The sequence below is a fragment of the Aquila chrysaetos genome, chromosome 6 (genome assembly GCF_900496995.4).
Source record: "Aquila chrysaetos chrysaetos chromosome 6, bAquChr1.4, whole genome shotgun sequence".
NCBI classification, from domain to species: Eukaryota; Metazoa; Chordata; class Aves; order Accipitriformes; family Accipitridae; genus Aquila; species Aquila chrysaetos.
The window spans coordinates 45,958,999-45,980,762 of record NC_044009.1 but is presented as its reverse complement, the minus strand read 5'-3'; the positions used below and the strand labels follow the sequence as shown (position 1 = coordinate 45,980,762).

The 21,764-nt window shown below is 41.2% G+C and overlaps 1 protein-coding gene across 2 annotated transcripts in view; it reads right to left on the bottom strand.

Moving 5' to 3' along the window:
- The window catches only part of MGAT5 (alpha-1,6-mannosylglycoprotein 6-beta-N-acetylglucosaminyltransferase), a 139,079-nt gene extending 126,584 nt beyond the window's left edge, over positions 1-12,495 (bottom strand). For both annotated transcript variants that reach the window (XM_030016610.1, XM_030016609.1), the window contains exon 1: positions 12,307-12,495. The gene's annotated coding sequence lies outside the window, so the exon portion shown is untranslated. The remainder of the gene's footprint in view (positions 1-12,306) is intronic.
- Positions 12,496-21,764: the final 9,269 nt, after the last annotated feature.

Here is a 21,764-nt window from a genome sequence, read left to right as displayed (position 1 = left end):
ACCCAAAACACTTCTTGCACATAACTGAAATCCAGCTTGACCAACAACAAAAAAAAACCCCAAACCCAAAATAAGCATACTTAGAATTAAGAGATAGCTGAATTTTAACACATCTGCTGAATAAGAGATTATTATATTCACCAAAATCTTCAACATCTAGTGGAAGGCTGTTTCCAGTGCTGAGCAGAACAGAAAATACATATGCTGCCTGCATTACTCCTGAAGGCCAAATGAAAAAAGAGCACAAAATGATTAGCCCTTCACTCTTTTAGGATGTGGAACAGTGAGGCAGTGGTAATAGCAGTAATTAGGTAGCAGCAACAAAGAAAACACGCTTCAAATTACACAAAATAGGGAAGAAAGGAGACAGACACAAGCCAAGATGGAAAGAAAAGTATGACCAAGTCCCTGAAACCTGTTGTACAGTATTCTTGAGAATTTCTAACACTTTTCCCCATTTATTTATTTATTTAAAATCAGTTTTACAACTCAAACACTGGTGTACTTATGTGATATTCTAAACAATTTTTTATAAGGAAATGAAGACCTTAACACCGTAATAAACTGAACAACTGTCAGCAGTGCACTCAGCCACGCACACAAGCCAAGTGAGAATATATTGGCAAAAGAAAAAAAAAGTACGCTAATAACATTTGACACATTTCTTCCTCCATTTCTCAAACACAAGGATGACAGAGCTGGTCAGTACAAAATAACAGTGAAAAGGTTTTAAACCTGCATTTTTGTGGCCTGGACAAACATTTTTATCCTGAGCAATAGGCTTGATCCCCACTGTATAGGGAAGGCGGATGCATTGAGCACCGTAAGGTTTCTAGAGTCATTTCTGCCAAACTACAATGCTGCATCAGCAGCCTTTTTAATGAAATGTCAAATTTTAGTTATTTAAAGAGTGGGTGGCATATTTAAAAATACTCTGTAGCTTGTGAAAGGGCAAGAGTACACCTTCATTAAAAAACTATTTTCATAGTACACATCCAAAATCAATAGCATAAAATCTGAGTTGTATATCAGGAATTTATACAGTGAGAAGGACTTTTCTTTTTTTTCATTTGGATAAACAAACATAAAAATGTATACTGATAGTACTTACACAGTGTAAGTCTTTTTGGAAAAAAACTCAACATTAATTTGCTAGATAAAACTGGGGCTATTTGACCCACTGGATAGAGCATTAACCCTCTGTGAACCTAACATTTTAAGAAGTAATAAGAACACAATCTTCTAAATTAGGCTGATGTTCAAACACCCCAAGCCAGCACTGTGACTGAAAGCAGCATCTTTATCCCTCTCCAACCTCCTTCCCCAGCCTATATGGCTAAAAGGTGAAGACAGCTAGGGAACGCTGTCATTCTGAAACATGAACGGCCAAACGCCAGAAAGCCATTTACAGCCACAAGAGTTTGTCAGCCAGTTCACTGCACTGCCACATAAACGCACTGATAGGAAATGGGGAGAGATTGGTATGAGGGCACAAACTTCACCTAACTGCAGTCTTGGTGAAGACCAGGAAGACTAATGACATTCCCATAAAGCACCACCAAATGCTGGTGTTAATTCTCCCCTGATCAAAGCACAGAACATTCGATTAGCATAAGGTACTACAAATCATGAAACAGCGTTACAAGACCATTGAGTTACGAAGTACCGGATTATCAGTTGGGCAACAGAATTCAAGTTTGCCATATCCAACGGGAACAATACTCAAGGGCAGAACAAGACTTGAGGTACACACAACAGTCTGAATAGAGACCAAGAGAATTCTAACAAAATAGAGTACTAATGATGGATGGGAAAAAAAAACCAGTTCAAATACATGGTATGTAGAAAACTTGTATGTCAAATGTAGGGAAAAAAGCCCCTTGCTAATTTACATTTTTTTTAACCCCAAATTCTGAAAAATTAGATTCTTCAGATCTCCATCTAAGTCCCCTTTTTTAGGCCTAAGAAATGCAAGATTTATGTAGAACAGTATTCCCCATATATTTAAATTATAATACTATTTTTCAAGTACAGCTTTTTTTAAAAGGTACCTTTTCTTTCATTTATAAGACTCACTGTTTTCTTTGCTCTAGATGTGGCCACATGCATGCCAATATCTCAGTATGTAAGAAAGTGTTCTTAGACATGTTCTAAGTATCTTAATCAATACTGGCATTCTTCTGTAACATTACACAGTGCACAAGCTATGCAACTGGTACATATGGAAACTACTATGTCAGGAAATGAATCAAGGTACAAGGACTTTAATAGAAGCTGAACAGAAGCTAAACCTGTTACAAGCTTTTGCTCTGTATCAGCCAGTACAGCCCTCAAAGGGAAGTTTAAGTGCACACTTGGGCCTCATTGTACTAGTTGCAATATACAGAGCCAGAGGTTTAAATAGCATCAACTCAAAAAGAGCTTAAGTAAACTGCAATATGCCTTCTACATCAGTACAGAACTTTACCCACTGCAGTTAAACTCTCGCTACATCATTACAAAAATCCATTCCTTCCACTATAGGCTGGTGGCACGCTGAATCACTGCTGGTAACATACAGCGTTGCAACAACTGCTCCCTCACTGGACATTCAGCAGCCAGCATGGATCAACCAGTGAACTGAAATTCCAAACTTCCAGTGGGCAAGTACTATTTTCACAGAACTTCATCTCAGCTGCTAGAAAGCAGCAATTTGTAATGGACTCCAGCAGAAAGAAGAAAACCTTAATCATCTTCCAGCCTGAAGTTCTTCCTTGCTCCCTCAAATATTCTTTAACTTACCTTGGTGAGAATTTTGGTAACACAGGTTAGGTGAAAGTTACTGTAACCTTTCTCTCAAAGGAATCATGCATAGTCCTATAAGGTTATCAATCCTGAACCCAAGGGGAGTCACTTAACAGACTCAAAATAATATTTCACAAAGATTAACAACTGGGGCCACAAAGTGAGATGGATAAACTTCCCCAGAAGTCTCAAACCACTGAGATCTAGATTCAGCCTTATGTCAAATCACTTTATCAAACACTTACGCAACTCAGTTTCATTTCTCACGTCATTAAAAAAGTAAGAAGTTTTTATTTTACTGATGATCCAATTTCTTGAATATATGACTGCCAAGCTACTGAAAAAATCTGGGTAAGTTTTCCAACAAGAAATACAGATTACTATCTTACCTATAAGGAGTACAGTTTATATTTCTCTTTCAAGAGAAGTTATGGTATCAAAACAAAGAACAATATTTTTTTCTAGAACTGATTTATAAATAAACTCAAGTGGTATCTAAGAAAATATATATTAGAAATAACAACCCAATATTTTATTTTGAAGTATAACCATATTCATTTAACTTGATTACAGTCTCTTAAAATTAGCATAAGTATTCAGAACTGGTTGATTTTATCTATAGTAAAATAGCTGTTGGCTTGAGTAGAAAAACCACTGGAAACATTTGCAGCATTCTCCTCCTGCATGCTTTTTTCCAGTCTACTAAAAGAAAACTAGCTGCATAACACAAATACACATTAAGCGTAAACAGAATGATACTGCATTTCACCATGTTCTTGGAGGATCAATAGTACTGATTGAGAAACTGCATTTCAGGAAGAGAAATACAGAGAAGGAAACTGTTCATTTTTACAAGAACTTACAAAAACAAATCAATGTGCTAAGGAACTGATTGGAATAATATAGCTTTAATAATCTGGTCAAATATCCTGTACAACCTAGGTTGAAGTCTGAGTGGTAAAGATTGAGAAATCTTTGTGTCTTTTTTTCCCCTATACAGAGTGTTCCACATCCTTTTCCTGTTCTGTCTAATCAGGAAACACAAATACTGATTTCACTGACAAAATCCTACCAAAATACAGGAGTGACAATTCTTAATTAAATCTAAGGAGAAAGAAAGCCATATTCTAATTTGGCTATATGTCTATTCAAATTTAATGCCCAATTTCTAAATTTACTTTGACTTCCAGATAAACAGTCTGAGTTCTTCAAAAGCCTCTCAAACAATTCATTTTGTTCAGTCCACCAAATATTTTTTCAGATTTTTTTCTGAGCTCTCTGGAACTTTTTTCCACAGTCCCTGCAATAGAGTTATATATTTTAACATTTCCTACCTTAAATTCCATCAACACACAGAGACTGAGAAATAGTCATTTTTCTGCTCTTACTCACCGCTTGCAAGTATGCCTCTAAGACCTTCAGAACCCAAGTATCAAATTGGTGCCTTACTTGGACTGCTTGCCCACTTGTTTTTTAAGCACCTTACTGCTATCCAAGGAACAGCCATTCATTTCGCAGGCCTCCTTCCCACCCAAATCATCTCTGAATCCACTATATGTCTACCATTAGCCAAGTGAATTTTTGTCAGCATTGTTAGAGTGTTTCAAAAGCCAAGATGCTAGAGGGTTTTGGAGGTGTGTCTTGATTTTTTTTTTTTTTTTTTGGGGGGGGGGGGGGGCAGTGTGCGCCTGTGCGTGTGTGTGAAGTAGGTAGGAAAGTTTGTATCCACATACAGTGTATTAGTACCTACAGAGAAGCTGTTGTCAAGCTCCTTTAACTTTACTGCAGGAGTTTGCCAAATAGGTGTGAAAGCTTCTATGTTAAGAATATTTCAGGTTTTTCCTAGGCATGAAATACATCCATCTGCTTAGTTTCTCTTTCTCTCAGGGAGAAAGCTGCTTTGCCAGGTGGCTCAGAAATTCCAAGATCAGGTAAACAAACAAGCAAGCAAGCAAACAAACAAAGACACCGCAAGATAATACTCTATATTCCTTTTAGGAAAAGGGGGCCCATTGTAATGTATAATTCATGCCAAAAGCAAGCAGAAAGAAAACTCATCCTGAGAATCTGAATATGATGAAGATCTGGTTGCTGCTCTTTGCTGAATACTTCTAGACAGATTCTATGTTTTCCATATTTATTACTATTTTAATTATTAAAAATAGCAAGCTTTAATTACATCTAGATAGAAATGGGCAATGCAAACCAACATCAGAAGAAGCTCACTATTTCATGGTTCATGTTACCTGAAGTAGTATTTTAGAGGCATTAGTACTGGAAGCATTTCTTTTAGGCAGAAATAGCCTCCATACTACAGTGCATGGAAACAGTGTGGGACTTTTCATTCTACAGTTAGGTCATGCAAACGGTTTCATTCAGCATTTAATACAATCAGGTTACAATGTCTTGGTATAGAATGAATAAACAACATCAAACCTGGATAACTACAGGTTAGAAACTTTTGTCACACTTGTTCTAGGTTTCTTTTTTTGTTTTTGTTGGGTGTTTCTGTTTTTGTTTTAAACAAGCTTTTCAGAAAAAGTAATTAATTGGTATGTCTGATACCAAGTTCTAACAGTACAGCATAAAAATTTCTCAATAGCAACTTAAAGCTAGTATTTTCAGTCTTCTTAATCTACAGTATAGAAAAAGAAATTCTTGCACAAACTGTACTTGAACTGGACCTATCAAGAAAGACTCCTGGAAGCTAAAAACTTGTAAGGAGGTAGATGATTTGTTCAACGATTTTTGCTATGAATACCGTATCAATGTTCAAATTCACTGAATGAAGGAGTTAGGTATATTTTTCTTAACTTGTGTATCCTATGTAGACAAGTTTTATGTAACTAATGAAACATTTCAGATAGACTATCTTCAATCAAAACACATTTTACATTTCATTCTACAAAAAAAGATCATAATAGCAGAGAAAATACAAGTTCAGTTATGTGGTTCTTTAATACTTGAAATAATCTTCCAGGTATATGACATGCATACTATAGTCATGCTCTGCAGAGTTCAAGGGAAATTTCCAAAAACTGCATTGAAGCTGCATTGAACTGCATTAGTTCTCTGCAGAAAAGGAACAAACACAGAGAGAGAGCAAGGGAGGGGACCAAAAAGAAAAAAAAAGAGGAAAGGGATAAGACACAGCATTTTAAACCCAAGAGAACTACTGCCTGAATGAATATATGCAGATACCTTTGTACTAACAAAGGATTTTCTGTAAGAATGTGTTAATCCACTTTACTCATACATATTGCAGACAAGAGGGCTATCACATAATGTGGTAGCATCCAAAGGTTCAGTATCTTGAGATGTCACACGTCCAAAAAATATCCAGATCACAAAACGTAACCTTAGGCAGGAATGATAATTCACTGCAGCTTGTACCTTTTACGACAACTGAGAAACATAGAATCATTTAGGTTGGAAAAGAGCTTTAAGACCATTGAGTCCATCTGTAAACCTAACAGTGCCAAGTCCACCACTAAACCATGTCCCTAAGTGCCACATCTATGCATCTTTTAAATACCTCCGGGGATGACAACTCAACCACTTCCCTGGGCAGCCTGTTCCAGTGCTTGACAACCCTTTCAGTGAAGAAATTTTTCCTAATATCCAATCTACTACTTGATTAGTAGCTATCTGAAAATGCTTTGCTAGGATCTCAATACAGGTTATATAAAATGCTGTACCAGTCACGGTACATGTATGACTTGTCTGTTTCCTAGGGAAGGGAGGAATGCAATGGAACAGGCAATGGAAAAGAAGCAGCAATAAACTTCATTACCTAACTCTAACAAGAGTGAAGAAAAGGTTTTAGTTATAAAACTATTCTAGGGAAATGAAACCACAAGGAATACATTATATGGCAGAAATTTATATACAAAGAAATGCAACAAACTACATGACCCATGAGCAACAACTGATAAAAGTAAAATCAGGTTCTGCCTGCTACTTGTAACCAACAAATATCCCTTTGTCTAAAGGACAACAAAGGCAAAAGAGGTGGTTGATGCCTTTCAAAGATTACAGGCTTTCATCGGGATATAAAAATCAGCAAGACAAACGTCAGTAGGTTAGACTAATCATCAAGGTTAAATAGTTTGGAATGCCTGTGGGATGTATGAAGAAATACAGTTAGCTAGCAGGAATAAGAGGACCTTGTGAGACTCAAAGGGCCAGGATCACAGGATTCTTAACTCATACAAACCATAAATAATAAATCAAACGGATCGCAGCATTGACTTAAGCTTTCCTCATGAAAAGGACTTTGCTACTCTAAGAGGGAATCCCTGTGCCCCAAACTAATCTTCTCTATTCTTTCACTGCAGTGTCTCCCTAGTACGCAAATGCCAGACATACAAAAATGCCATAATTTTAGCAGAAGTTCCTCAAAGGACCTACATCCTGGCCTGAGTGCATGCATAGACCTTGGGATTGAAAGATTCACCTGATTAAAGCAGACAATAATTTTCCTTGTTGGAAGGCAAGAACAAAACCCCACAAATTCATCTTAAGACAGCTGAACTATTCCAGCTTGAATAGAAGAGTAAGACTAGCCACCCTGATAAAAGTTTGCATTGTCACAAAAAGCTGCTGCCTCACATCTGGGAGGCTGTGTCAGCACTTGTGTCACCAATTCTCCACCCTTATGGTGGCTCCTCCTCAAATACCATCCAATTAAGATAGCCTATGTCAATATCCAAAACCCTTCACTGAAGTAACATAAGTTTGTATAAAACTCTAGTCACCTTCTCTTTGTAACGCACATGAACAAACAAATAATCAAAAAGATGGTATCAGAAGTGAGGGAAATCAAGCCACTATCAAAACACAACCTGCGACTTATTCCTCGCAGAAGTTATACTTCATTATATCATAGGTGTATTGGGTTTGTGTGGCAGGGTTTTGGTAGCAGGGGAGGGGCTACAGGGATAGCTTCTGTAAGAAGCTGCTAGAAGCTTCCCTGCCTCCAAGTTGGACCTGCCTCTGGCCAAGGCCAAGCCCATCAGCCACGGTGGTAGCGCCTCTGCAATAACATGTTTAAGGGAAAACCTGCAGCGGAGAGGGGAGTGAGAATATGTGAGAGAAACATCTATGCAGACACCAAGGTCAGTGAGAGGGAGGGGGAGGAGGTGCTCCAGGTGCCAGAGCAGAGATTCCCCTGCAGCCCGTGGGGAAGACCATGGTGAGGCAGGCTGTCCCCCTGCAGCCCAGGGAGGTCCATGGTGGAGCAGATCTCCACCTGCAGCCCAGGGAGGACCCCACGTCAGAGCAGGTGGCTGCACCCAAAGAAGACCACGACTCCATGGGAAAGCCTGCACTGGAGCAGCCTGTGCCTAAAGGACTGCAGCCCATGGAAGGGACCCACGCTGGAGCAGTTCATGAAGAACTGCAGGCCCGGGGAAGGACCCACGTTGGAGAAGTTCGTGGAGGACTGTCTCCCGTGGGAGGGATCCCACGCTGGAGCAGGAGAAGAGTGTGGCAAGTCCCACCCCTGAAGAGGACGGGGCAGCAGAGACAACACGTGATGAACTGACCCTAACCCCCATTCCCCGTTGCCCTGCATCGCTGGTGGGGAGAAGGTAGAGAAAATTGAGAGTGGAGCTGTGCTCTGGAAGAAGGGTGGGGGGAAGTTGTTTTTTTTTTAAGATTTGGTTTTATTTCTCATTATCCTACTCTGATTTGATTGGCAACAAATTAAATTGATTTTTTTCCCCAAGTTGAGTCTGGTTTTTGCCCGTGACCATAATTGGTGAGTGATCCCTCCCTGTCCTTGGCTCCACCCAGCAGCTTTTTTTTGTATTTTCTCCTCCCCATCCCACCGGGGAGGGGGGAGCAGTAAGCAAGCGGCCTCATGGTGCTTTGTTGCCGGCTGGGCTTAAACCACGACCACGGCTCTGGGCTCTTCAAGAAATGAAAGCAAAACAGATAATGAAGCCTTTACAACTTCAATAATGTATGCCAATAACAGGAGGCTGAAAGAGGAAAACAAGAGGGGTTTGAGTGTGCACACATACACACAGAGGCAAACACAAAATTCCACATTTTCTTCTGAAGTATGGAAGACAAAGGATTTTTTAGGTTTTGGTGTTAGGGGTTTTTTGTTTAAGTGCACATGCATACGTAGTATATGAAATGCAGAAATGCATGAATACTAACTCGGCAAAAGTAGAGAGGAATGAAGGATGACCTTATTCCACTCCAATCAGTTAAGAATTTTTTTAAATTGAAGATGCAGTAATAGCAAAACTGCTTGATTCCTGAAAGTTTCCACTCATCAGATTCCCAGCTGATTAGCACTGTGCAGCATGTTCATTTCCTTCAGCAGATGCTTCCGATGTTTGTTACCAAGAGTTGCTGCTGGAATACCGCTCTGGTTCCAAACAGGGCTAAGCAGAAGAGTTCTGCAGATGCTTTGGGAATAACGTGACATAAATGAAAATACTATCAGAACCTGGCCTTTTTTATATTCGTCATATTGTATTTCTTTCCACCATCTATTTAAGAGACTAAGCATAGACTAAGTCAGACAATCTGTTGGCAAATAACCATAAAGTAATGTTTGCCACCGAATCTCACTTATCAGCTTTTCCCATCAATAAAACTGAACAAATTCTCCCATCCTTTCATGAAACACTCAGTCTTCTTTAGATCTCAATCTGCTCAAAACATGAACACTGCATTCACACAAGCCTTCAAAACAGCTACCACATAGCTAATAATCAAGTTACTGTATCAGTGAAGGGCAGTTAATGCCAACTACCTCGAGTTCTATTAAAATTTTAGAGCCGAGATGAGGAAGAAAACTGCATACTAAGCTATTTTATTAAACAGAAGCAAAAGCAGAGTAAACTTGTTAGATGACAGTGGCATACAATGCCAAAAACATAACCTTGCAAGTTGGGGGGGGGGGGGGGGGGGCGGGGCGGGCTTCAACTTGAAGGGAAATGAGTAGTGCTAATAAAATTCTACATATTATCTCAAGCATAGAAGTTAATGGTATAAAGCTTTCTTTTTCTTTTTTAAACAAGGGAAAGGAAGCAAATCTGGTTGGAGGGAGATAGAATAAAGACAATTGCTCTCCAATTTTAAGTTAAGTCATTTTAGGAATTCAGAACACTTCATTACTTTACCATATTCTATTTCATGAAGCAGATTAAGGATTTGAGATGATTTGCACCCAGTGTTGCTGGCTGCTTCCTAAGTTTAGGCAATTTAGTTTTGGGAGCTTAAACAACCTGATCTTCTTATATTCAGTCACTTTGTCTTTCAGCATCTTTTCAGTCCAGGCTGTATAAGCTGCTTCCTCCTGGACAGCAAGATGGATTTACCACCCAGAAAAGAGGAAGCATATGTTCTTACTTAATCCTTATTCTGCTCGTACAAAATAAATCCATATTCTATATAAGAGCAACGCAAAACAGCCTGCATAAGTTAAGTTATGAAGAATAAACATTCCTTTCGCTAAACATACTGCTCCATGGGCCATTTTAAGAGTAAACTATTCCCTACATCATCTCATACAGGTAAAGAGCGGGAAGCAGTAGTGGAAGTTACCTTATATGTAACAAAACCACCAGAAATAAAGGTGAAGGCTTTTTTTCCTACTATTAGGCTTGCTACAGCCACCAGTAATTATGTGAACTGTGGGTGTTGCAGTAAGCAGAGTTTCTCATGAAGAACAGTCAGAGTCATTACACAGAGATGAAGAAGGAAAAAGGTAAATCACCCATTCAGACTAAATTGGACTCGGTGTCCCCAGGCAAAATGGTTTCAATAATAAATAACAAGAACTAACTGGTTCCTTCTTTTCTGAAAGCTTTTCAGTCTTCTATGAAATGGCAAAAGTATTTTGAAAGAACCAAGATCACCACACTGACTTGAGAGTAAAGACATACCCCTAGCCTGCAAACGACTTCAAATGCTGTCCTCCTGAGGACACAGATTAACAGATACAGTAGCAGACATTCCATCCACCCTACACACAAGGCTGTTTGCTGAGATAAAGCACTTGCACAGCACTAAGTAAAAATTCATTCCTCTATTTAGGATTATGAGTCATGCTGTTGAAAAAGCTATCATACTATTTCATGGGGACAAGGTGACAAATAAGACTGTATACTAGAATAACATGAATCTCAAGAGTGAGCCTTCATTTAAAGAGTATTCTATTCTTGCTGCAGTAATCAAGAGAGATTGATGTATCAAGACCTAATGCACGAACTAAGAATTCATTCTCCCAAGTTTACTGACCACAATGCCAGAAAGAGCAATACGCACTCCAAAGACGAGATTTGTATTATACCGTATATGGAAAAGATGGAACCTGCACTCCCTATGTTAACAGCGAGGAAAGCCTCTACCAAGATTTCGTTGCTCAAAACTGAGTGACATTTATTTTTCCCCTAAATATACTAAAAAAGCAGGTTTACCTAAAATAGTTGCTAAAACTCAAGGGAGGCAATTAAACGGGCCCCCAAATTCTTGTTTACTGTAGGTCTGCACACCTATGTGATCACATCAGGTCAGCCACGGCTTTCCATGAAAGATAAATCCCCATGACCTGATGCTGATGTGCAAGAAATGCTGAACCTGACAAATGAAGAGCGTTGTTATTTCCAACCTAAAGCTCAATGCACCTCTGGGCGGAAAAGTAGTAGAAATGGCAGACCAGAAAGCACAGTTGGCACAGAGGGGACAGCTTTCAGGAACCTTTTTCTCAAATTCGCTTCCTCGAGGGCTACGAAGTCTGAAGAGGAAACAAAACCAGCATCGGGTGGAACCGGCAGCTTGTAAATAGGATCGCAAGGGGCAGATTTCAACAGACTTTCGCCCAAGATTCATCCTCCCACCCGCGGCAAAGCTTGCCACCCGCGCTCGGGTAAAACCTCCGCCAGCGCTCCTCCGTCCCTCAGAGGCTGCCCCCGCCGCCCAGGCACACGGCGGGCTCCCCGGAGCCGCCGGCGGGCTCCCCGGGGCCGCCCCCCTCCTCCCCCAGACACCTCCCGGGCCCCTGTTCCGCTCGGGGGTGGGGGGGGGGCGGCAGCCGCCGCCCGCGGAGGTGCTCCGCGCCGCGCCGGGCGCGGAAGGTCGTTACGCAAGGTGACGGGGGCGGCCGGGCCGCGGCAAAGGACGGGCCCCGCCGCACCGAAGCGGCTGCCTCACCGATCTCCCCCCCCCCCTTCCCCGCTCCGCTCCCGTTCCGCACCCGCACCCGCACCCACCGCCGGCCCCGCCCCGCCCCGCAGCAGCCGGGCAGGCGGCTCCCCCGCGGGGGGGAAGATGTGGCCGGGGGGCGGCCCCCGCCCCGCACGGCTGCGGCGGCCGCGACTTGGGGGGGGGGGAAGCGCTGAGGAGACCGCTCTCCCTCACGGGCCGCGGAGCCGCAGCGGCCTGAGGGGGGCAACGGCGGCGGGGCTGGGCGCGGCAACGGTCGTCGTCGTCGTCGTCTCCCCCCCCCCTCCTCCACCACCACCACCACCGCCGCCGCCGCCAACCCCGGCGCCGCCTCACCTCCTCCGGCGCCGCCTGTGCGCAGCCCCCCGCGCCGGGAGGAGCGCATCGCCCATGGTCCTCGGCGGAGGCCGGCGCGGGCTGAGGGGCGGCCGCCGCGCCCGCCGTGGGGGCCGGGCCACCTGGAGGCGGGCGGGCGCAAGGGAGCGTCTGCAAACTGCCAGCTCTCAGGGAGCGAGGGCGCGGCACGGCACGGCACGGCAGCGCCCGCCCGTTGTGCAAGGCGGCACGGCCGCCGGGCGCGCGGGAGGGGAGGGCGCGCAAACGGCCTGCCCAGCCGGAAGCGCTTGTGACAGGCCGAGGCAGAGCGAGGGAGCGTGTGCAAAGTGCCTGCCCGGCTGCGGAGCGCGCGCGCGCGCGGCGCCCGCAAGGGCGGGAAGCGGGCGGCGGGGCGCGCGGACGCTGAGGAGAGCGGGCGGGAGAGCGGGCGGGCGAGGGGAGCAAAGCGGCCGCTGCACGCTGTGGTAAGTGTGCGGGCGTGGCTCCGGCGGGAAACGCCCACGAGCCCGCCGGTGAGGCGACGCCTCGGCGCCCCCCTCAGCCCGGCGCCCCTGAGGGGCCGCCTCGCTTCCCGCCGCAGCCCCGGCTTCGCCTGCCTTTGAGCGGGCCCTTTTCCCCTCACACCTGCCGGTGGCCCCGCGGAGCGGCGGGCCGGGCTCAGGCCTAGCGGAGGCCGTCCGGGGAGGAACGGCCCGGGAGAGCGCCGCTGTCGCCTCGGGGTGCTGGGCAGTCTGTCAGCCCGAGGTCAGGAAAGCAAGGACAGAAGATGGACGTGGCTGGAAGGCTGACCGCGCGCCTCGAAGCGGCTTCCTAAGAGCCCTCTTCTGCCTTCCCCAGGCTTGTCCACCAAAACCTTCACAGCCTCGACAAACACATAAGGTTAGGCACGGATCTTGTCTTTGGTAGCAGTTGAGGTTTTGGCTGCACTAAGTGGACGCATTACATCAGCTAACATTTTTCTAGGCATTAGGCACACGCAGGTATTTGTGCCAGGAGTTGTAGGATATTCGTCTACTTCTTAGGTTGTCTTTAAAACATGCTTTACAAGCTACTAGAGCTTCAGTGTTTGGGAGCCATTAGAGCAAAGGAAGATAATGTATTTTTGTAGTGAGAAGATGACTATATTTTGTAGTGGCGAGACAGTCTCTATTTAGCACAGCTTCTGGAGAATGGTATGTTTTCCCAAGCCTGCATATACAGACTTAGGGGTAGCTAGTAGAAGATGGGTGACATCTGGTGGCCAGTCCTACTCTCTGGTCTGGATAGAGGCTTCTTTGAAGATCAAAGTAAAAAAGTACCCTTCTGCTTACCTCTACAACCTAATATAAGTTAAAGGAAGAATAGGTATAGCTTGTAATAAGCTGCAGAACTTAGATCGATATCTGTTACAATATTCTTCACATGCCATGAATCATCAGCAAATGGTTACAGAAAAACAAAACAAAACAAAATCAAGTAAATGGGTATGGTTTTGGTGACAATTAAAAAAAAAATCTCTCCTAGTGTTCAGTGCAATTCATTTTGGGTTTCTCCACAGAGGACAGAAAACTGTGATGCAGACAATGCGTGCTGAAGGACATTTGTTTGTAGCCATGATCATCTGCAATAATGCTGTGCAATTTGGAGTTTCACTTTTCACCCACCATTATGTTGTGTTCCCAGTTAGAAATTCTCACTGGCATTAAATGAGAGGTTAGGGATTTGAAAATTTTACAAGGTGTTGAATGATCAAAGCCTTGGACCTCTTTCTGTGTAAGATGGGTAACTTTTAAGATCTGCTGTGATTTGTGGAACAGGCTATTGTCACAGAGAAACAAAGCAGGTGAAATAACAGCATCTACAATGCTTTCATTCTTTTCCATTTATTATGCTTTTAATTTAGGAAGCTCATATGAAGGAGCTGACCTAACATGGCGGTCACTTTTGAGTTTGATATGTATATTCTGTTATATAAATATTATATATCAGAACATAACAACAGTGGTCTCCTAGCAGAGCTCTTACTGAAGGGAACAGCAGATCTGACTAGCTAACAGTTTTCAAACTGAAGCGTACCAACCAGATCCTCCATTCAGGAACAGGAAGTTACACTACATATTTTACAGTATGTAGGTCTGACATAGCTGAATGAAAAAAATATGGCAGAGGTGAGGAAACTGCGTGCATTGATGAAGGAAGTGAGAATGGCATAGGAGAGTGAGCTCCCTGCTGAAGGAGCATTCCCTGAGGAAAGGTTGGGTTCTTGGAGCATAGGGAGCAAGAGACTGAAAGAAGAGAGAACATAAACCCCTGCGGCATTAAAGTATTAGGAGAATCTGAGAGCAACCTGTCACTTAAATGTTTATTTCTCATTTTAGTGAGGAATAAGTAGGCCACCAATTATCTAGATTTAGCCATCTCAGGCCTGTCCCACATTCAGCATGAAGGTCACACAGTTAAAGCTTCACCCATCTGCTTGCTCATTCTGTGCCCATGGGAAGAGAGTGCGGGTGGAGGCCCCATGTGAGGCTGATGAGGACCATTAAGGCCTGTTAATGCAATCAGGCCCATGATGCTGGCATCCCATCTTGCTTGTTTGCATCTCAGAGCTACAGGCTCTCTCTAGCTCCAGGATTCTGCCTACTGATCCCATCACCCTTGGGTACAGGGAGGGATGGTGTGGAAGTGCTACACTGCAATTTAGGGTGCCCTATCTGTTCAAGCATCTGCCAGGAAGCATACTTCCCAGAGGTAGTCACACTCCACCATGTGACGCTACATGTATAGCTGCCCTACATACAAACAAACACATCCTGTGAGCCAACATTCAGTGATTAAAGAAGGTAAGTTGGTAGGTCTGTTGGATGTGTGAAAGCACCTAAACATTCTATAAGGCTAGGACTGAGGGTCTTGGCTATACCTGTTGTTGATGGAGAACTTTTGGGTTACTCTGATGTCTGTCTTATTAATGAGTAAAACAGTTATATTCTGGTAGACACTTTCAATATATCACCTACTGATACCGTTTTCCTTCTTGACTTTTGTGTCCAGAAGTTGTGGGTACAGCCCTGCCCTGAGTGGATAACAAAAACTCCCTCGAGTGATTATGGTGTGCCAGTCACAGCTTCGGATTAGTAGAGAACTCAGGCAGACTAGATTAAGAAGTCACATTATACTAACTTCTGTTTGCTTACTGTAAACTCAACATAGAAGGACCGAAGTAATCCCTAGAAGACATTGAATGCAGTGGGACTGTTTAAGGAATGTTTATGTTGTGAGACCAATTCTTTTACACTTCTCTATACTGAGTTTTGGAGAATTCTGATTACAGACCAGCAGTGGAGGATAACCTAAAATGTAAATACACAGAAGTCACCAGTGCTAACTCCAGAATTGCTTAATGACATCTTTAAAGTAGTGTACTTGTTGAATTTTCCCTCTCTGTTTGTTCAAAGAATAAACTACTGTAACATCGAGAAACTTGTCTAGAACATAGAAGAATTCTGTGATTATTCACGGACAAAACCTACGTAAACCTTTCCTTATGGACATAAGTGTAAGCTGTGTTTCCTTTTGGCTTGTAACACTGTAGAAAAAAATTACAGCATACATACCAAATTTAGTTTGCCTTTCCTAATAGCAAAATCTGTTATTATTACATATATTGTTAGAGAATATAGGTATAGAAAATATTTTGAATATAGAAATCTCTTTCTTCTGAGGTGGACTACATCCACCATTCCTGCCTTTCTTCCAGTTGATAGCCCCGCTCTTGTCTCAGGTAGATAGTGTTACATCATGTTATACTTCTTGGATCACTGCAGCAATAAAGCACTTGGGATAGGAACTAGACAACATCTGCTTTATGATCTTCATCTCCTTCAAAGCCCTGTTGCGTGCTCACTGGAAGGTCTCCATCCCTCTGCACAGGGTTTCTTACCTTCTTTTATAAACCCCCCATACACTCCTCTGAATAAAGGGTTAGTTGTTAGCTTTGCAGATACTAAGTGGACACTTTGGTGGTCCAAAAGGCTGGGTATTGTATTATTAATGTTGAACATGACTTCAGTAAAATGAAAAATGAGAAAAGGAAAAAGAAGAAGGAAAAACTGAAATTTGAACCAGAGATAAGATAAAAAAGACCTTCCTGAAAAGTATCTTTGTCACTTCATTGCCAAACACAGTAACTGTGTCTTGAGGCTTCCAACATATGCTTTTAAAGCTTTCTGTTTGATGTCTCCCTCAGCTTTATTGATACAAATGAATTTGCTGCAAAATGATAACTGACTCCAACCTCTGTGCTGGAGATCAGAAAACTTCTGCATTCTTGTTCAGGAATGTATCTTGCTTTTTTGTTTGATTGCTCTGATTTCTCAGGACCTCATCCATGTTGTTTGAAGTACACTACAATATAATTCTGAAGAACTGTCATATTCAACCCTAATAATATTCCGATCACAAAGTGAAACCTTGAAGAGTCACCCTCTCCCTCTCTTTTGCTCATTATTCACAATTCGAAGTTGCTGTAGGATAACCTTGGTTTAACTCTGATTAAATATCAGAAGGGTAGGAAATAGAAAATGTTCCTGTCCTTTCCCCATGTTCAGGTAAACCCCCTGTTTTTTAACATGAGTAAGACTTTGCAGTTAGGCTTTAACTGTATCCTTCCCACCAAGTTTTTATGGATATGAAAAAGTCAGATTTTTAAAAGGTATTGTAACCTCTGCCCAGTACAAAAGAGCAAACCCATAAATTATTATTTGACTCCTGCCTTTGAAAGTTTTATTCTGTCCCCTGTTCATAAATGTAACAACTGGGCTATAAAATTTTCCATTGCCAGAAAACATTGATCTATATTCCAACAGATCTTCCCATTACCACAGACATTGTAAACATAAATTGTACAAACATTTTCATTAACTTTGCACTGAGTTATCAAACAGGAAATAACCCCTTGTTTTTAGGTACCAAACCAGACGTTTCTAATAGGTATTTAATGTGTGCAATAAGTGTACTAAGGAGCTCCCCATTTGCAGGAAATTATTTGAGATTTCTTTTCAGACATCACAGTAGCTTTTCAGAGCAAAGTGGCATGTAATTGTAAAATTTCATAGGCACAGTATAAATGTGGTAGAGCTGATTCTCCACTGTCTTCTTCCCTTTGTAGTAGTTAGTAAGAATGATCATATTTTACATCCACCTTGCACAAGTTTGAATAACTGCTCAAGGTGCAAGTGATACTCTGTGTTCTCATTTGAATGCAAACTGAAATTGCATCATGATTTATTTTAGAGATTTCATTGGACCTGGGGGAGTTAAAGACTTTCCTGAGGAAACAAGTCACTGGCCACTCATGGAGATTTGCCAAAGAGACTGTGCGGCAGATAAATGATTAAGGGATAAAAGGAGAAAGACTGAGAAAGAACAAAGTGCGGTAAGGACATAGTAGAAAATCTGGATGGGTTATTTGTATTGGTGTTCACTGTTGAGGTAGTAATTTTGTAAGTTTCCCCTCCAGTGTAATCTTTATGGAGCTATTGTCTCAAACTGAAGAATCAATAGAAGAGTTTTTAGACTGAATCAATCAAATTAACAGTACCAGGGCTTGATGATATTTGTCCAAGATTTTTGAAGGAACTTAGGTAGGAAATTTCTGAGTGGTTGTCTCTGCCACATTGTCCAATCAGCCTCTTTTCATAATTATCAGAAGCACCAATTTCAGGAGGTCTGTAGCGGTAACTCTGAAAATTGGAAGTGGACAGCTTAGTCTGACTTTTCCCATGATGAGTTGGCAGGAAATATACTTAAGATATATATAGATAGCATATGTATAATAGGTTAATATGTATACATGATCCTCTTTTATAGAGGTAAACAGTAAGCTCACAAGTTGGTTTGTTATTTGAAGGAGTCAGTAACTATCTGTCTGATCTGGATAGTAGTCTCTATTCAGATATCCATAAACTTTTCCACCAAATCTTGAGCCAAATGCTTACTGTCATTAAAGAAATGAGATCATCATGGAATACATCATAAGATGCTTAAAAGATAGGAGTAGAAAAAGAAAACAAAAATAGGAATAGGGATGTGGGATCATTTGTCACTATGGAGGGAGTTTATCTTTGGAATCTCTCAGGACCTTGTTTTGTGACCTTGGTTTTCAGCATATTTGTAAATGATCTGGAAAGGGAAGGAATATTGAGGTGACAATTGCAGATGATATAAAATTGCTGAGGATAATAAAATCTAAATCTGATTGCAAAATGTTGCAGAAGGATACTGTGATACTGCGTGACAGGCAAATAAGACAGCAGATATAATTTTGTGTTGATATTACTTTGCATGATAAATGCAAAATTACATTAAAAAATGAAAAGTGACTGCCTGTATAACCAAATGGACTTTTGATATTACTAAGCAGGAATGAGGTTGTGAAATTACTTTGAAAAGTCTCCGAAAATATCAGCTCAATGTTCAACAGTAATCAAAAAGACAGAATGTTGGGAATTATTAAGAAAGGATTTGTGAACAAAACAAAACATCCCTATGTCTGTATACATCCATGGTACACTCAAATTTGAACCTGGCAGTTCTTTCCTTACTTCAAAAAAAGATATAGTAAAGCAATAAAGGATGATAAGAGTGATCAGAGACTTTGAATTACATCATATGAGAAGAGATGAAGCTGAGTAGAAATTAGAGAAGAGGAGAACTTGGGAAACAGATGTTAAAGATTGGCTAAAACAAGATTGTAAAATCACACATCACACAAGGATGAATGGGGCAGAATTGTTCAGTACTTGTCACAGCAAAAAAACCTGTGGCAGAGAATGAAATTTTGAACAGTGGATTTCAAACACATAAAATTAGATACTTGTCCAGGTAAAATCTAAGTTAAATTGTAGAATCTGCAGGATTTTCTGGAGGCCACAAATATAAATGGATTCAAAAAAGAGTTACATAGTTGAAGGATAAGAGGTCCTTTAGTGGCTGTTAAATAGGTAACAGCTTTAAAGAAGTCTCTAAGTCTCTGACTGTTAGGAAGCTGGGAAAATACTCCCTGGGAGGCATCATTCTGTATTATTTGTCCTGTTTCTGACACTGCTCACCAAAGTGTCTCCTCATGTTCTTTCTCTGAGATACTGAGCAGCTGGTCCTTCATCTGACTCAGTGCAGCTGTTAGTATGTCCTTATTCCTTCCTTTTATTTGCTAACTCATCTGGGGATGTGCTTCTTGTCTAAGGTCCGACTCCCTTGCTTTAACAGAAATTACCTGAACAGGAGGACATAATGCCTCTTCAAGGCTCAGAATAGCTCCAATTCAACAAGGCCCAACAACTTGTAGACTCAATTCCTCTTTCTAGCTTTCACACGTTCCCATGCAGCTCCTGGCATATTTTGAACAGTGAACTGGAATGACTTCAAAATGACAGTTTTAAAAAATATCCTGGAAATGTTACTCTGCTGTGTCCCAGATGAACTTTATATACATCTCTACACTTCTTTACCCTCAATATAGCCCCAGTCATTTGCTGCTGTTGTACTGCATCTCACGGAACTGTGTCTCTCAGACAAAATCTGGAAAACCTTGGTAGTAAAGAGTCAATTTCCTAATTTTTAACTAATGTGCACCCTTAATTTTACAGTGTGGTTGTGGCCAGTGTAACAGAGAAATGAATTTGGAATACAGAGTAACTGGTTGGATCTCTGCTACATTATCACTAGCATAACAAAGGACTTCAGGTCAATGCTAAAATGAAATCATGGAAGTTAATTCTTTTTCAGCCTTAACTTAGTCAAATATATCTGTATTTCTATTGTTATTTGATAGCCAAAACAAATGCTAGGAGCCAAATAATCCTTATTTTTTAATCTGGTTTTACAGTTTGAGTTAGGATATCAATTGTGATTTCATCATCAGGCCTACTGCTTTAAGTGACAACACATCTAGCAAATACCCTATTTCCTGTAAATCTCCAGAACTTTTGATAGACTTCACAATCTGAATAGTACTGTTGTATGTACCTGTAATTGTTCTTAAGTGACCCTTAATTGTTCTTTTTTCTTTAAAATATTTTATTAACTTGTTCATTTGAAACCCAAAAGGATATACAGACTCAGAAATATACCTTATCAAGTTTACTCTTCATTAATGGTAAATGCATTATCACACAAGGGTCAAGAAAACACGTCATGTAGGCAATCACTGAAATTGGCATCTTTTCTCTCTCAGGTAGCCAGGTGACATTTCACTTATGGGAACTGTTAAACCAGGGTGTTAAAAACAGATTTAGTTTACTTTCTATCTACTTAAAAGAGAGCTGTTGTCACTATTTTGGCAATTAAAGTTTGAAAGTGGGAGGCATTTGATTTATAGAAGACACTTAACTGGAGACTGCTTTATAAAGCTAAAAAGGACTGATTATAAAACTTCACAAAAAGGAAACTGTTTTCAGCAATTTATGAACTGTGACAAAACAGTCTCTTGCTTCAACAGGAAGTAGGTGAAGCTTCTGTTATTATTAGAAACAAGCTCAAACTGTGAGAATTATATCATCAACTTTGAACACTCTTTTCCCCTCAGCCCCTCAAATGAAGGAAATTTTATGTAGGGTACTGATTCACTGTAGTGTACCCCATCTCTAAAATCCTGGAATATTTTCCAGCACTTATAAATTATTTATGGTAGGTCTTCTCTGTTTTTTATAAGATGGGCAATAAAGACAGCTTCTTGACTGTAGAATTACCACATATGAGAGCTCACCTGTAGGCTTTCTGCTGGTTAAGCAGATCTAGTAGGTCCCCTTTGGTCTAATTCAAAAATCTAAAAGGTTGAGAGTTCAGTGGTCAATGAATTCCAGGCTGATGTGTATTTATATGGTTATTATGTGTTATTAATAAAGAAAAAATCAGGTTGGCTAAGGTCTGGACAATACTGAGCATGTGTTTGCATTGTCTGGTGGTAAATGAAAGTTTTAGTGGAATTTTAGTTGCTAAATAATAACTGAATTTTGTAGGTTACCCTAAATGATGTCTTCTTTAAAGTGATTTAAAGTATCATCTGGAAAATTTTAATCTGACTTTGGTGAGAATCTTTGAGGTGCTTGCAGTTGTCTGGAACTGCTGACATTTTGCAATCTGTAGTCCCACGAAGTTTCTACAACAAAGACTATATGTGCAATCTTTCAAGCACTGCAAAAGTCTCAGAGGAATGCTCATCCAGCTGGAATTTCAGTGACCTCTAAGTCTTCTCATCTTGTTACTAGACACTTCTGGAAATAGACTGTCAGTGAATAGGATTCCTATTGCAAAAAAAGGAAAAGCACCTTTACTTTTATGTTTGGTTTTTTTTTTTTTTTATTTTGGTGCTTGACTATGCAAAGCTTAGCCCAAAGTCAATATTCACTTAACATAATTAGAATTGACAAAATACAATGGAGTTCCTAAATTGACTCTTACAAGAATTTATCAAATTAAAT